Source organism: Centroberyx affinis, unplaced genomic scaffold (genome assembly GCF_046629955.1).
Source record: "Centroberyx affinis isolate AG114_WGS23_722 - 3 ecotype Tasmania unplaced genomic scaffold, CSIRO-AGI_Caff_v1 ptg005584l_1, whole genome shotgun sequence".
In the NCBI taxonomy this organism is placed as follows: Eukaryota; Metazoa; Chordata; class Actinopteri; order Beryciformes; family Berycidae; genus Centroberyx; species Centroberyx affinis.
The window spans coordinates 5,001-20,000 of record NW_027282809.1 but is presented as its reverse complement, the minus strand read 5'-3'; positions in this window follow the sequence as shown (position 1 = coordinate 20,000).

Below are 15,000 nucleotides of genomic sequence, written 5' to 3'. Positions count from 1 at the left end.
GCGGGTGCTCACAAGCATGAACACTTTCAAAAACAATGATTTTAGACTTGCGCTGAACGCTGGTGTAAATATCGGTATTTTGGACTCAGTGCAATCATTTGGCTTCAGTAGACTTGGATTATTCTGCACAAGCTTTGGTCATTTTTTGCCTTTTTCTGACCTCTAAAGAACCGATCTGCAGCCACATCAGTTGCTTTGGAGAAGGCTGACATGGAGCTGTGCTGCTAACTCACTCGGTGTTTCCACTGACATGGGGGTGGGTAAATAATGAATGGAAATGAAGCTTTTCATTTTGGGTGGCACTATTCCTTTAATGGCATTTTACCTCCTATGGCATGGTAGTGCTACTATAGTTCTCTGAGTCCAGGATCATTTATTTCCTGGGACACAATAAAGTAGGCCAAACATTAACCTTAAGTTAAATACATTCAGAAGGTGTTTTTTTACATTCGAGGAAAGTATAGGCTACTATTCTGTAATCACAAAATGGCTGCCCTCCCACACAAATTGCCCACACAAGGAATAATGGGGACATTGATAATCCCCTTCTATTCACGTTCTAGTCTACCAATTTACTGAGACAAAACAAAGAGAGAGAGAGAAAAATTATCACCCTCCCTCATCCATTTTCCATCTCCACAACAGGCGAACAGCAGCGTAGGCGGAATCACTGAATACAAGACAGACAGATGACTTCCGGTCACGTGGTGAAGATGCTTTGCTCGTGTTTCTCACTGCACATTTATTCAATTGATTTATCCAACCAGATCAATTTTCAATCAAATTAAATTAAATTAAATACCAGATATCATCCAGTCAGTATCGTCCACCTCTGGTATGATGGAGGTTCCTCCGGACCACAGCTACTGAAAAACATCTGGAAAACCTGCCATGACATTTGATTTTTTTTTTGCACATTTCATTTATTAATTTAATTACTCAGTAATGTTATTAGCAACAGTTGCCTAGAAGTAGTAATAGTAATAGTGGCATTAGTAATGGTGGTGGTGGTAGCAGTAGTGGGCCTAGTAGTAGTAGTACTTGTAAATGACCTTTAGTATGGCACAGCATACTTAAAGAATTTATTGTTTTTCATGTTTATTCCTCTTATAAGCATTTTCTTAAGGTTATGTTATTATTTGGCCCGGTATTTTAGATATTAAGGTTGGGTCTTTTATTTTGAAGGAGTCTTTCCGGAAAACGAAAAATCTGTATACCATAGTAGATCGTCAAGTGTGTGTGCATGGCATAAGTGTGTCTGCCTAACACCAGAAAATGCTGGCTATTTTGTTTGTTTAGCACCTGGCTGATAAGGGCACAAGCTCTTACGGTGTGTTCAAGGTGTTCACGGTTTTCATGGAGCTACAGTGTTGTCTATTTGCTCAAAATTAAACACTTTGTAAACCATCAGTCGAAGAGTGAGACCATCATTCAGCTGGGGATGCTACAGTACTTGTTATAGGCCTAAAAGTCGTCAAAGTAGTAGTAGTACGGGTAGTAACAGTAGTAGTGGTTAAAGTTTTTACCCAGTTAATATTGTATTTGAACCATAATATTTTTTGAAAAGATTCCAGTCAGGCTTTAGAGCATTACACAGCACAGAAACATCCCTCCTGCAGGAGAATGTTCCATTTTTATCTTTTTAGACCTCAGCGCAGCCTTTGACACCATGGATCATACAATTTTAATTGAACAGTAGATGGTATCAGGCTTAGCACTGACTTGTCTTAAATCCTACTCATCTAACAGAACCTCCTCTGTCACAATAACAAGTCATCAACCATGTAGACATCACCTGTGGGGTCCCACAGGGCTCAGTACTTGGTCCCATCATCTTCTCCCTCTACATGCTCTGACTTGGTCTCAATAGTTACAAGTACAATGTTCCCCTTCACTGCTATGCTGATGACACACAGTTGTATCTCCCCTTAAGACATAATGACCCCAGATTCATTAACGCCTTCAGGGATGTTAAGTACTACACACCACAAAGTGTTCTTCAGCTAAATGAAAGAAAATCTGAAATATTCAGATTTTTATTCTGAAAAATTCAGACTATGACGTGATCAGCTCACCCCAGCAGTATTAGAACTATATTATTATTATTATTAGTAGTAGTAGCAGTAGTAGTGGTGGTGGAAGCAGTAGTAGTGAAAATAGTAATAATAATAGTAATAGCAGCAGTTGTAATTAGGGTTGCCAGACAGTATACAAGCAAAGCAGCAGTTCTCACTTCCAAATACATCCGTCTTCACTGAAAACACTGTTAGGCAGAGTAGACTGCTTTTTTGTCTGGGAGTCAATGAGAGAGACTCACATTCAGGCAAAGTCTTTTTTTCTGCCAGACGGATCTTCAAATGAATAAAAATAAACTTTGTTTAGCAGCTTCTGTTTGGCACATGTGTAGTGTGGTGACATGTGATAACAGTGGTAAATAGTTAGAATAGAATGATCTATAGGCCATAATAGTTCAGTCTCTCCCCTCCTACAGTCTCTCTGTCCTCCCGTCTGGAGGCTGAGCTCACTGTCATCAGACGCTCCTAACAACAAGTCTGCTGCTCGCAGCTCTCCTGTAATTGACTTGATTACTCATGTAATCTAAATTGATTAAAACTGATTGCTCATGTAATCTTAAACAGCTCAAAACATCTAATAGCCTTTTTGTAATTTTACACCATATTATTATTATATGATAGTATTTTCCCTATTTCAATTTGGATTGCTTTAGCATCATCATTTGTGACTATAAAGCTTTTGACTCTGGGGAGAGATGGTGATCTGGAATGGACGATCACAAAACTGGAAATCTTTAGGCTATAGATGTTTCAAAAGCAGTGTTCAGTACATATACCACAGCTCAGTAAAGGTCATTCAAATAATTTCCAGATATGCATAGACCAATAAAACACTGACATTGTAAATATCAGGGATGCAAGCCTGGCTGTGCAGAATGCTGTAGGCCTAAACCAGCTGCCATCGTGCTTCTATAAGCACTGTGTTGTAGAATTAGGGGCATGCAGCATTCTGTCAACTGAGATACCAAACCAATCACCTACTGCAGTTCAAGGGGAATAATCCAAGTGTAATAAAGTCTAGGCCTCTTCAAGCCTCTTCAACAAGAGACTATAACTGAATGTAGGCCTAATTAGTCAATTCAGCTTATAAAATGTTCTACCACGATTTTATTCTCAGAAAACTTAGGCTATTGCTTATTGTATCTAAAAAACATCTGGAAATAAGGACTCTGAATGTTTAACAGGTTTGGCTTGTGATACAGTGAATGGTGGAGTGTTTCCCCTTCTGGTTGTTTGTCTTCAGCCATGTGGCTTCTGCTGTGGTGTGGCTGCTTGTCAGGTCAGGAGCCTGTGGGCCGCTGGAGGGCCGCAGGAGGGCCGCTGGAGGGCCACAGGAGGGCCGCAGGAGGGCCCGCCCAGCCGCCCCGTCACTGACAGGCCGGGAGCCCATACAGCCCGGGTGCACCCTCTAAGTGTGTGTGTGTGTGTGTGTGTGTGTGTGCGTGCGGAGACTTCTCCCCATGTCTGTTTTTTACTTCAGTAAGTACTAAGTAGCCTGGCTGCAGAAGCCAGGAGGCAATATAATGTTTACTAGCTGGTCGAGGATCAGCTCGCTCCCCTCGGTAGAGAACAGCTAGCTAATTAAGCGTTTCATTGTCTTCTGATCTGCTGCCTTTTGTTGTGTTGCACAATGCCAGAATGGATACAGTAATGACATAAGTACGGATTGTACAGTTACTCAAATAATTAATCATGACGGTGACTGACACCTGTCAATCAAAAATGCTATTTTAGGCCTGTAAACGATGCTAAATTGGCCCCATCAGAATGAATGAGTAACATTGTTACATCTGCGTTTACACTCTGTTATCAAATATGGACAAAATCTGTGCTAGAGGCATATGCTCATCTAATAATAACAGCAAGTACTTGGAGTGTTTGGAGGGAATATGCATATTTTACCATTCTCCAAACCAGTAAGTGATTTAGAAAAATGTAATCTCAGGATTAAGCTTTGTAGAAGACCACACTGACAGCTCAATAAGACCACCGTATTTAAGAATTTATATAAAAATCTCTCTCTCTGTATATCTCTCTGTATCTCTGTGTATATATATATATATATATATATATATAAGAATCACATATTTGCCCAAATATTATTCTGTTTTTATTCCTTTTTTGTGATTTTCTATTCTCACTGTATTTAGTAGGTTCTTTAAAGTTCCAAAAAGGGCAAAAATGACCCCAAAATTACTCCAACCAGAGTTTTATCAGAGGGGAAAATCTAGGAGATCATGAAGTTAATATTAGACTTTTGGACCCACAGTCGTGAGTAGTGAGTAGATAATGAGTGAATTTTCATTTTGGGGTGAACTATTCCTTTAAAGAGTCCAGTCCTCTCTGCCTCCTCGGCTCATTAAGACTCTAATTAGCACATTGTGAAATTCGCTGAACCGGCAGGAAGCGGCACACGCTCGTCTGGTTTATCTGCCGCGGCACGCGAGCCGACATCAAACGCTCTAATCTGAATCCGGGCGCCGCCCGCCCGCCCGGCGACGGGCTGAGGCGATTACTCAACGGCCCGCCGTGAGATAACATCTCTGTATCCAGGAGATCTGCTGCGCCTGGACCCGTCCTCACAGGGAGAACAGGGGGAGACTGATGAGGAACACAGACTGTTTTTGGAAGATTTAACTCCTGATCCTGTAGTTTACAGCTGGAAACCAATTATACTGTACACAGCAGCCAGGAGGCAGCTGGGACAGTTTAGAATGGATTCACTGTTTCCATGTTATTTTTATCATAACACATTTCTATAATGTTTGGCTTGCATTCATTTTAGTCTGTTATTTATTCAATTTTTCTTATCCCTATACCTGGGACATTTTGTTTTTACAATTTTTTACAGTTTTACTAAGTGTTATATGTTTTGCTATATTATTATCATTGTTATTATTATTATTATTACAACTAAAACCAAAGTTTTAGTTGCCTGTATACCTAACCTGAAACTTAACCCTAAGCTTACCTCTAACTTTAACCACAGTTGTTTTACTTGCCTAAACTCAACTGTTAGCTAACTGTTAATTAACCTTTAACAGGTGAAAATGTCGAGTCTAATTCCTGCTGTTGTCACATGATCGTTTCATTGTGATCTGAGACATTATTCATGTCCACAACATGTAATCTGAGTTTGTGCTCATTTCATTAAATTTGATGAGCGTGTCGTTGTGCTCGGTGTCTGACACGCCGAACCTCCAGCCGCTCTTTAGAGCCTGTTGTTGCCTTCAGGTGAAACATGCATTATTTCTGTACATTAAACTCTCTAAAGCAGCCAGCAGGCTCATAAAAGAATGATGTTTTTAATCCGCGGCGCTCCTGTTTTCCATAAAGGATGGAGCGAGAATGAATAAGTGATGACTGCATTGTGCCCACACAGCACTATTTTACCCATGCAGAGTGGAGGCGGCTAAGACTAAAGACGCGGTTTACAACGCTCAGCGCTCCGCATCGCTTCCTGTGAGTGTGGAACAGAGAAGAGAAGAGAAGCGATGGGAAGGGAAAGTCCAGCGGCCCGGTGGAGGGGGGGCGCACCCCGCTCAACGCTGCTGAGGCTGGTATCCTCAATTGAAACAATTCGGCTGTCAATCAAATGAAGAGGCGGAGCTTCCTCTCCAAGCCGTTGCACTGAGATCCGGATGTAAACATTGTAGCCTTGTAAACATAAAAAATTAAGACTTTCCGAACGTCTTTGAAGGTAATACATTTATTTAACATAGTCACTGGGTCTAACAACATTATTTCTATGTGTGAGTGAGGCTCTGGACAGAGTTAAATAACCCGGGACGGGGGACACTAGGGGCGCTGCTCCTGTAGCAGCAGCTGTGCGTCTGTCTGTGTCTTCGCTTGTTGATACGCTTTATTTGCACTCTATGTGAAAACTTGCATTTTGCACTTTGCACTTAAATGCACATTCTTTGTGTCTGCCACCATTTATCCTTTTTAATTGAATTGGGATCGACTTTGTATTTGCATTGTATCCGTGTTGTCACTGTGTTTTATTTTGCCTTGAATTCCCCTCCTGGACTGAACTTTAAACTGAACTAAACTGAGAAATATATTATAGATATAGAAATATATATATATAGAAATATTTTGTTAAGTTTTGTTTTTAGTTATTTCCACATTTATAGATAAAACACACAGAGAAAAAAATGCACATTGTGCAGTTCAGTCCAGTCCAGTTCAGTCTTATTTACTTTAGTTTAGTTATTTGCACATAAATATGATAAACCACAGCGGCAAAAATGGGATAAAAAATATAATATAAAAATATCATTATTACAAGACAGGAATTGGCAGTTTACTTCTTTAACAGAACAGGAGAGATGCTCGTCTGACTGCAGTCCAGTCCTGTATTACTGCTATCATCTGAACCACGAATCAGTTTATTCACCAAGTACAGTAGTGGTACAGTAATACTGTACAACAACAACTTACAAAGCATGGTGTATATATGTATATATATATATATATATATATATACATATACTCTTGGTTTGGTTTAGTCTGGTTGCTTTATCTGAAAAAACTGAATTGGTGTGTTTTTAACTCTTCAGATGAGCATAGATTTAAATGTCATTATGTAGAGAGTGTCATTTGACTGCAGTGCCAAACTCTCAGTTCAGCTCTGCCTCTCTCTGCTTTATATTCAGCCTCACGGCCTCACTGCAGCACTGGGGAACTATAGAAAATCTGAATGTTGCTGCTCTTAGTTTAACTACTTGATGTATACTTGGACTGTCATGCCACAACACCTTCAAACTACAGTAAGTATAGTCAAACTTCAAGTAAATGCAGTCAAACTATTGCTAAGTGTAACTAAACTACAGGGAAATGGTATCAAACTGAAATTAAATCTACTCTAGTTAATTATAATCTAACTAGATGAAAGTATAGTCAAACTATAGGTAAATGTAATCAAAATGGCAGTAATTGTAATCAAATTACTGAACTACAGGTAAACAAACACACACAACCATTGTCCCATGTGAAGTACAGCTGGTGTGTATTTGGTAGGCGCTGTCCTCTTCCTCTTCATCCTTAACCTGTTCACATGTGAGGGAGAATAGTTCAATTTAGATTTTCTTTCTATGGTCTAAGTCAGTAGCATCTCAAATCTGTAGCATTACTGTAAACAAAAGAGACCATGGTGGAGACGACTGGTAGTCTTTGTCTTGTGGTATCGTTAGTATAGTATAGTATATAAATGAAGACTACATTTCCCATAAGCCCTGTTGCTTTCTGCCACACACACCCCCCCCCACACACACACACCCTGAAGAGGATTGCCAGAAACTCCCAGAAACTCTGAAAGAAGAACAGAACCTCTTTCTGTTTTGTGCCGTAAAGCGATCCAGCAGATTTCCCTCCAGATCCACCAGGTGGAGAAACAATGGAGGATGCAGAGTAGAGGCTGATAGAGGATGACAGGCTTCTCAACAATGGTGTTGTTTGTTTACAGTAATTAAATTAAGGTTTTGAAATGAATGTGCTAATGATTTGTTGATGTTAAAATTATACACGCGACACCTTTAGGCTACTTCAGATTTCTGGTTTGCTGGCTTTGGGGGAGATGTGCTGTGCTTTGTTAATGTTCCCAAATACATGATCGGACTCTGCTTGACCATGAGGTTAAACTAAAGGCAGTCTTACTGTAAATGGAGTGGTATCTCCCTTTAAAACATTTTCCATTTGATTTCCCTTCAGTAGTAAGGGGAATTCTCTTGGCTGTGTGCCTGCTGCTGATGAGCTTCCACAGACAACCTCAGCATGTGAATCCATTATGGATCACCTATTAATAAAACATCCCCGCTGGCCTCAGGCTGGGTGTGTGTGTGTGTGTTTGTGTGTGTGTGTGTGTGTGTGTGGGTGTGTGTATGCAACTTGTATATATATGTGTGTGTTTTGTCAATGAGTGTAAATTGCCTTTACCGCAGATCATTGCTGTGCTGTATTATATATGTGTAATATCTGTGTACACTATTATGTGCTGCATGTAGTATGTAAGTCAAATTATAGTTGATACTGACTGTAGATTGTGGTATCAGCTCTATTCAGATTAGACAATTGTTTCCGTTCTAATTCTTATTACGTTATTATTATGTTTTCGGTGCCATTTGTTTGTTTGTCTGTTTGTTTGTCTGTTAGCAGGATTACGGAAAAACTACTGGCCCGATTTTCATGAAACTTCGTGGAAGGGTGTAGCATGGGCCAAGGAAGAACCCATTAAATTTTGGAGCGGATCCGGATCCGACTCATGGACAAGCAATAATAGCACGAACCTTGGCGGTGGTCTGCGCTCTCCGAGTGCCCTTCTAGTTTTATTTGAGTTACTTTTACTTCACTGTCTCTTTGTTTTTTTTATGTCTGTAAAGCACCTTGTAAACGTTGTTTTTTTTATGTCTGTAAAGCATCTTGTAAACGTTGCTTACAGAAAAGAGCTACACAAATAAAGTTGTTATTATTATTATTATGAACAGTTCCTCTTGGGGACGAAGCAAAAGTGCTGCAGCGTGCAGCTGGTCAGGGGAAAACAGCGTTTAACAGTAATACCCACTAACACTGATACATTACTGACTCAGAGGTAGTGGTGTGTGTGTGTATGTGTGTGTGTGTGTGTGTGTAAGAGAGAGAGAGAGAGGAATTGAGAATCTAGGAAATTGAGAGAGACAAACAGAAAGAGAAACATAGAGAAAGAGAAACAGAGATAAATTGTGCATCTTTTAGCAACAGGTTCGCTAAATGTCCCCCCCAAGACACATACACACTGTAAGAAAGATAGGTAGAAAGACAAGCAGGTGGAAAGACAGTAAAGAAACAGGCCAATCATGAACCATCATCATTACACCGCCATGTGTGGGGTTGATTTTGTTGTTCTTCTCTCACTGTGCAATCAAACACCTACAACTCTATATGTCTTCTTCTCTCACCTCCTCTCTCTCCCTCCTCATGTAAAATTGTCGACTGCAATTTACTCAAATCACTGCAACTTCTCAGCATGGTCTAATCAGCACAGTTGTCAACATGCAGGTCAACTTAACTTTGTCCTCAATCACTCTCACCATAAATTTACGGAACAAACTGCCTTGTGATTCTCCGGTAAAATCCTTCATCAAATCAGATGGGTTTCAGTCACATCGACTCACTGAGAAACGTTCAACGCTGAGATCTTAAAGGAACATCCACCCATCCAGTTTCATATTCAGGTCAGATATTAGCTGCAACCCTGTCACCCTGTCAGAGAGTGACCTCATCCTGTCACAGAGAATATAGCATCCGCAAGCTCAATCCTTCTGGTCACTTGCCAGAGCTCGTGACCACAGGCGAGGATCCAAGATCGACCGGTAAATCGAGAGCTTTGCCCTGTGGCTCAGCTCTCTCTTCACCACCACTGTCCGGTACAACGCCTGCATGCACCTAACTGGCGGTAAACCACATGATCCTTCCTATCCGCACTCGTGAATAAGACCACAAGGTACCTGAACTCCTCCTTGGGGCAGCTGCTCACCCCTCACCAGGATGGGACCGGCCTCCTTCACCCAGGAGAGAACTATGGCCTCAGACTTGGAGGTGCTGACTCGCATCTCAACCACATCACAGTCGGCAGCAAACTGCTCCTGTGCACATCAGAGATCACAGTCCAATGAAGCCAGACATTGTCCACAAACAGTATGTCTGTCACTGAATTGGATACTCTAGACCTTTGCTGTGCCTTCATATCCTGTCCATGAATATCACAAACAGGAGAGGAGACAAGGTGCACCCTTGACGGAGTCCGATGCCCATCTTTACAGAGCTTGACATAATACCAAGACTGGGAACACAGTTCTCGTCCTGAGTGTATAGGGAATGAATGGCTCGCAACAGCGGCCCCGGCACCCTATAATCCCACAGCACCTACCACAGCACCTACTACCATCTAGAAGACCACAGCCATAAATTTATTCACAAAATATGAATCCGAGGTTCGACCATCGACCGGAATCTCCTTTCCAGCACCTGGGCATCGGCTTTACCAGGCAATGAGCAATGTGATTCTTTGATAGTTGAAATAATCGTCCAGTTCCCTTTTGTTAATGAAGCATACCACTACCCCATCTGCCAGTCCAAAGGCACCTAAATCCACACAACAAGAGACGTGTCAATCACGATACACCAGCAACATCCAGAGCCTTCAGCATTTTAGGATAAACCTTGTTCATCCCTGGTGCCTTGACCACTGAGGAGCTTTCTAAGGCTTAGATCATCCAGAATCTTCCAGTCTTGCCTCCTGAACAGGTTTAGGAGTTCCTCAAAATGTTCTCTCCACGTTCCAACAATGTCCCTAGTCAATGTCAGCGTTTCCACGCCTCTGCTGAGAACAGCCTGGGCGATGTACGGCGTTCCCCAGCAGAATGACCGAATGGTTTTCCAGCACTTCTTCGACTTCTTCACTCTCCATATAGCCTCTCTGAACGCCTCCCACACCTGGGCTTTCACTTCTGACACAAGCATAACCTAACCATGAAATGTCCAAAGTGGCGCTCAAGTGGTGTGAAAGATGATTGAGTGAGTAATGGGCTTGATGAACCTTGGGTAGTTATTTTATTGTCTGTAAGTTATATCCGAACCACCACAGTAAAACCAGCTGATGCATGTCGCTCGGCCGCGGTTTGACTACAAAACACTTTGATTATTACCTCCGCCAAGGAGGTTATGTTTTCGGTGCTGTTTGTTTGTTTGTTTGTCTGTTACCAGGATTACGGAAAAACTACTGGCCCGATTTTCATGAAACTGCGTGGAAGGGTGTAGCATGGGAGCATTTTGGAGCAGATCAGGATCCGACTCATGAACAAGCAATAATAGCCCTTCTAGTTGTTAATACAAACTTAATGGTTAATTTATGGCCATTTTGGAACTTTCAGCAGCCAAGACTCCATTCACTTCAATTATTGTTAGAGAGCAGTGATGGAACTGCTGTAGCTCACTCGCTGTGTTTGGTGGTCATACAAACTTTGATGGAGCATAGATAACTACTGATTTTTCATTTTGGGGTGAACTGTTCCTTTAACTTTGCAACAATAAGTGAATGCCTGAACAAACCTGGAAATTTCAGCAGCAAACAGTGCAGCATGGAGTTCAGTATTCTTTTATTTATGAACGCTGTGGCATTAAAACTGTCAAATGGCATTACAAGCCACCAGGTTTCTTGTAGCCCCTGGTGGAGCGGCCAGTACTTCACCACATCACAGGTCCAGACCCAGCGCAGAACCTCGGTCACATGTCGGCCCTCTTCCTGCCGCTGTCCACTGGCGAGTTAAGTTGTTTACTAAAGCACTTTCAACAGAAGTGGTTAGTGAAAAAAACACTTTGCAGAGCAACAAAGGACACATTACAGTACAGTGAGTGTTTACAGCTTTAGCATGGCCGGCCCCAGAGAACCCTGACAGTGTTAGAGCCTTGGTCTACCTATCGACTCGGATCGAGTAGGATGGTAGTAGATGAAGTGAGGAGAGTGAGGATGAGGAGAAGAGGAAGAAAGAAAGGTTGGGGTGATCGGTGTGTTTGATCCCTCCCTCCTTTCATCCTCTCATCCATACCTCCCTTTCTATTCCTTGTCCTCCTTCAATCCCTCCAACCTTCCATCCCCCAGTCCCTCCTTATCCCTCTCTCCTTCCATCTTTCAATCCCTTCCTCCCTCCTTTCATCCTCTCATCTGCGCCTCCCTTTCTACTTCTTTCCCTCCTTCCACTCCCTCCTTCCTCCCTTCCCTGCTTTCTTGCTGTCCCATCCTCTTCCCTCGCCCTCTCTCCTCATTTACCCCTCCTTCCTATCCCAGTTTCTACCCTTCCTCTTTGTCTCCCCCCTTTCCTCCCACCATCCACCCCTCCCTCTGTCTGTCTTTTACTCCTTCCTTTTGCTCCTTCCTTCTTTCCCCTCCTTCCATCACTCCTTCCTGGCTGTCCCATCCTCCTACGTACCTCTCTCCTCCTTCTTTCCCACCGTCTACTCTTTCCTCCTTCAATCCATCCGAAAGGGCCATTCCTCCTTTTCGGCTATGCTTTTTCCAGCCCCCACTCTATCTCCTCCCTCTTTTTTCTTTTTCTCCCTCTCCCTTCCCTCGTCCTGTCCTTCCTCTCTACACCTCCCTCCTCCTCCCCATGTCTCCCTCTCCTGTGCTTGTAGGGACAGAGAGAGGAGAGACACTTCCCTTCACCGGCTCAGCTGTCAGGACTGGTTAGGGCTACAGGAAGAGAGAGGAGGAGAAAGGAGAGGTGAGTGCAGGAGAGATACATAGAAAGAAGAGGAGGGTGACACAGAGGAGGGCATAGAGAGAGAGATAGGAGGGGAAAGAAGAGAGGGGAAAAAGAAGAGAGAGGGGAGTCCCTTTCAAGAGAGGGTGGGAAGGTGTTGGGGGTTTTTCATTCGTCTTTCAGGGTAATTAGTGGGGATGAAACCCTACTGTCAAACCTGCCAGAGAGAGAGAGAAGGGAAGAGTTCGACTTTAAAAACTTTATTGCCCTCCCAGCGACAGTTGGGGTTGCAGCAGAAGTTACATAAAACATCTCCACAAAGATAAAAACACATGAAGTCATCAGCAGCAACAACTATAACAAGCAAGTGTAATAATGAACTGTTAGAGCGCTGCACTCACTGTCTTTTCCATTTCCTCCTCTCACTGCTCATTTCTTACTTTATTAGTCAATTTCTCAGCTTTGAATACTGATGAAGACATACTCTTATACAATATGTCATGTCTAGTAGGGCGTTCACATTCAGTCTGCTGTCATACAGTAGGTCTTGTACAGCTGTGAAGTTTATACAATACAATACAAAACAAAACAATACAATATAACTGTAAGTCTTTGGAATTGATTTCTGCATTAATTGCTCTCCATCTCAGTCATAACAGCAGATAAACACAATCAGAATAAAGAAATAACACAAAAACAACTGTACTTCTCCATGTCTTTATTGAAGACATTGTTATAAGCATTCACAGTCTAGGCTGGAAAAAATAATGTGAACCTCTAGGTTAGTGACTTCTATGAAAGAGAGGGTTGGAGTCAGGTAATCCGATCAATGGGATGACATTTCAGTTATGGGTTAGAGATCTGTTGAAGTGAAACGTGACCTGATCAAAAGAGATTTCAGGGGATCTCAGAGGAAGAACTGCTGAAGCTCATATAAGGCTGGAATGGGCTGCAGACGCATCTCTAAAGACTTCCATCAGTCGACAGGCAGATAAATGGAACAAATGGAAGAAATCCAGTTGTATTGCTGCTCTCTCTATAGGAGGATCCAATACTGTGATCTGCAAAGATCACTGGAAGAGCGCAAAGAAAATATAAAGGAGTTGACAAAGAACTGTAGGGCAATCTCGGAACTATTGGAGTCTTGGAAATATTGGCGATGGCCAATATTTGGGGGTTTCCGGTGTAGCCAGAGGACATCCGGGCCAAGACTTCCTCTTCCGTGCGCCGGTCATTGTTTGCAGTCTGATTAGCAACTTGAGATGCGAGAATGGAGTTGGAGTTGAGAGACGACGTCTCATATGCAGATATCTGTTTATAGAGATTAGCCGAAATGTCGTCCGGACCTAAAACACCTACAGAAAGTATCAATGTTTGTGTATTGTGTGGAGAAACGTTCGTCTCTCCAAACTGTATTGGGAAATTCCACAAGAGGATATCGGTAACTATTTGTGATCTGAAAATGGCCCTAAGCACAAAACTAAATCTACAACAGAAGGGTTTAAACTAATGGAAATTTGCATTGTGGAGTAGCCAAGTCAGAGTCCTGACCTTAAGCCTATTGAGATGCTGCGGCACGGCCTGCAGCAAGCCGTTCATGCAAAACCTCCCAGAAATATACCAATGAACTGAAACGGGTCAAACTACCTCTTAACCACTGTGCAGGTCGGGTGAGCAGCTAGCTGAGGTCACTGCTGTTACGGAGGTTCTACCAGTTACTAAATATGAACGTTCACATACTTTTTCCATCCAAGGCTGTCAATGTCTTAAACATTGGGCCTCATGCAGCAACGTTCTCTTACATTTCTCTTATATTTCCTCTTAATTTTCTGTTAAGAGAAAAAATAAGAGAAGTCAACTCCAGATGCACCAAACGTTCTTAACCATCCAAATCTGATTTTACCCAGGTGCTGAATGATGAATCCCACTTGATCAGAAATTAGAGGTGCGTGGCCGATCGTTTGTTATTAGCATAGGTAACGCCCCCTAAACACCATATAAGGGCAGGTGTTGTGCCGTGTGCAAATACTCTGGCACATGGCCAAGAATTGGAGAGGTGCTCTTGGCAATCTGAACCGGCTCAGCAGCCGTTCATCCGCCTCATCAAAGGCCCCCTTTACACCTTGCATTAAAACGCGTCTCGAATCCAGATTGTATCTAGATATGATTTAACCTGATTACATTTACACCTGGTATTAATATGTGTCAGTGTCCACATTGAGATCCGATTGAGATCCGATTGCTCTGTCCAGCTCAAACAACCGAACGTCACATCCTCCTCTGGTTTGCACGGGTCCAAAAAAAAAAAAAGATGATACCCATCCGTGAAGCCGTGCTATTGTATGGACTTATGCTTGCTTTTGGAAGCGGGGGAAGAAGCCGTCTTCAACAACTGGAATGCCGAAGACGAAAGTCGGCGCGATTACGTATTTCCGCCCACATAGTTGTTGTATGTGGATTGAAAACGCAATTGCATTTACACTTGTGTTCAATGTGGTCACAATGCGTCCCTGACCACCTCCAGAGGTGGTTTGGCCGATCGGATCGCAATCCGTCCTCAGTGCGTCTTGGGTGCATTTACACCTGTACTTTCATGTGGTCAAGCACTATCCGATTGCAATCCGATCACCCAAAACGCATTTTAATGCAAGGTGTAAAGGGGGTAAAATAGATCTGTGCGATCTCTA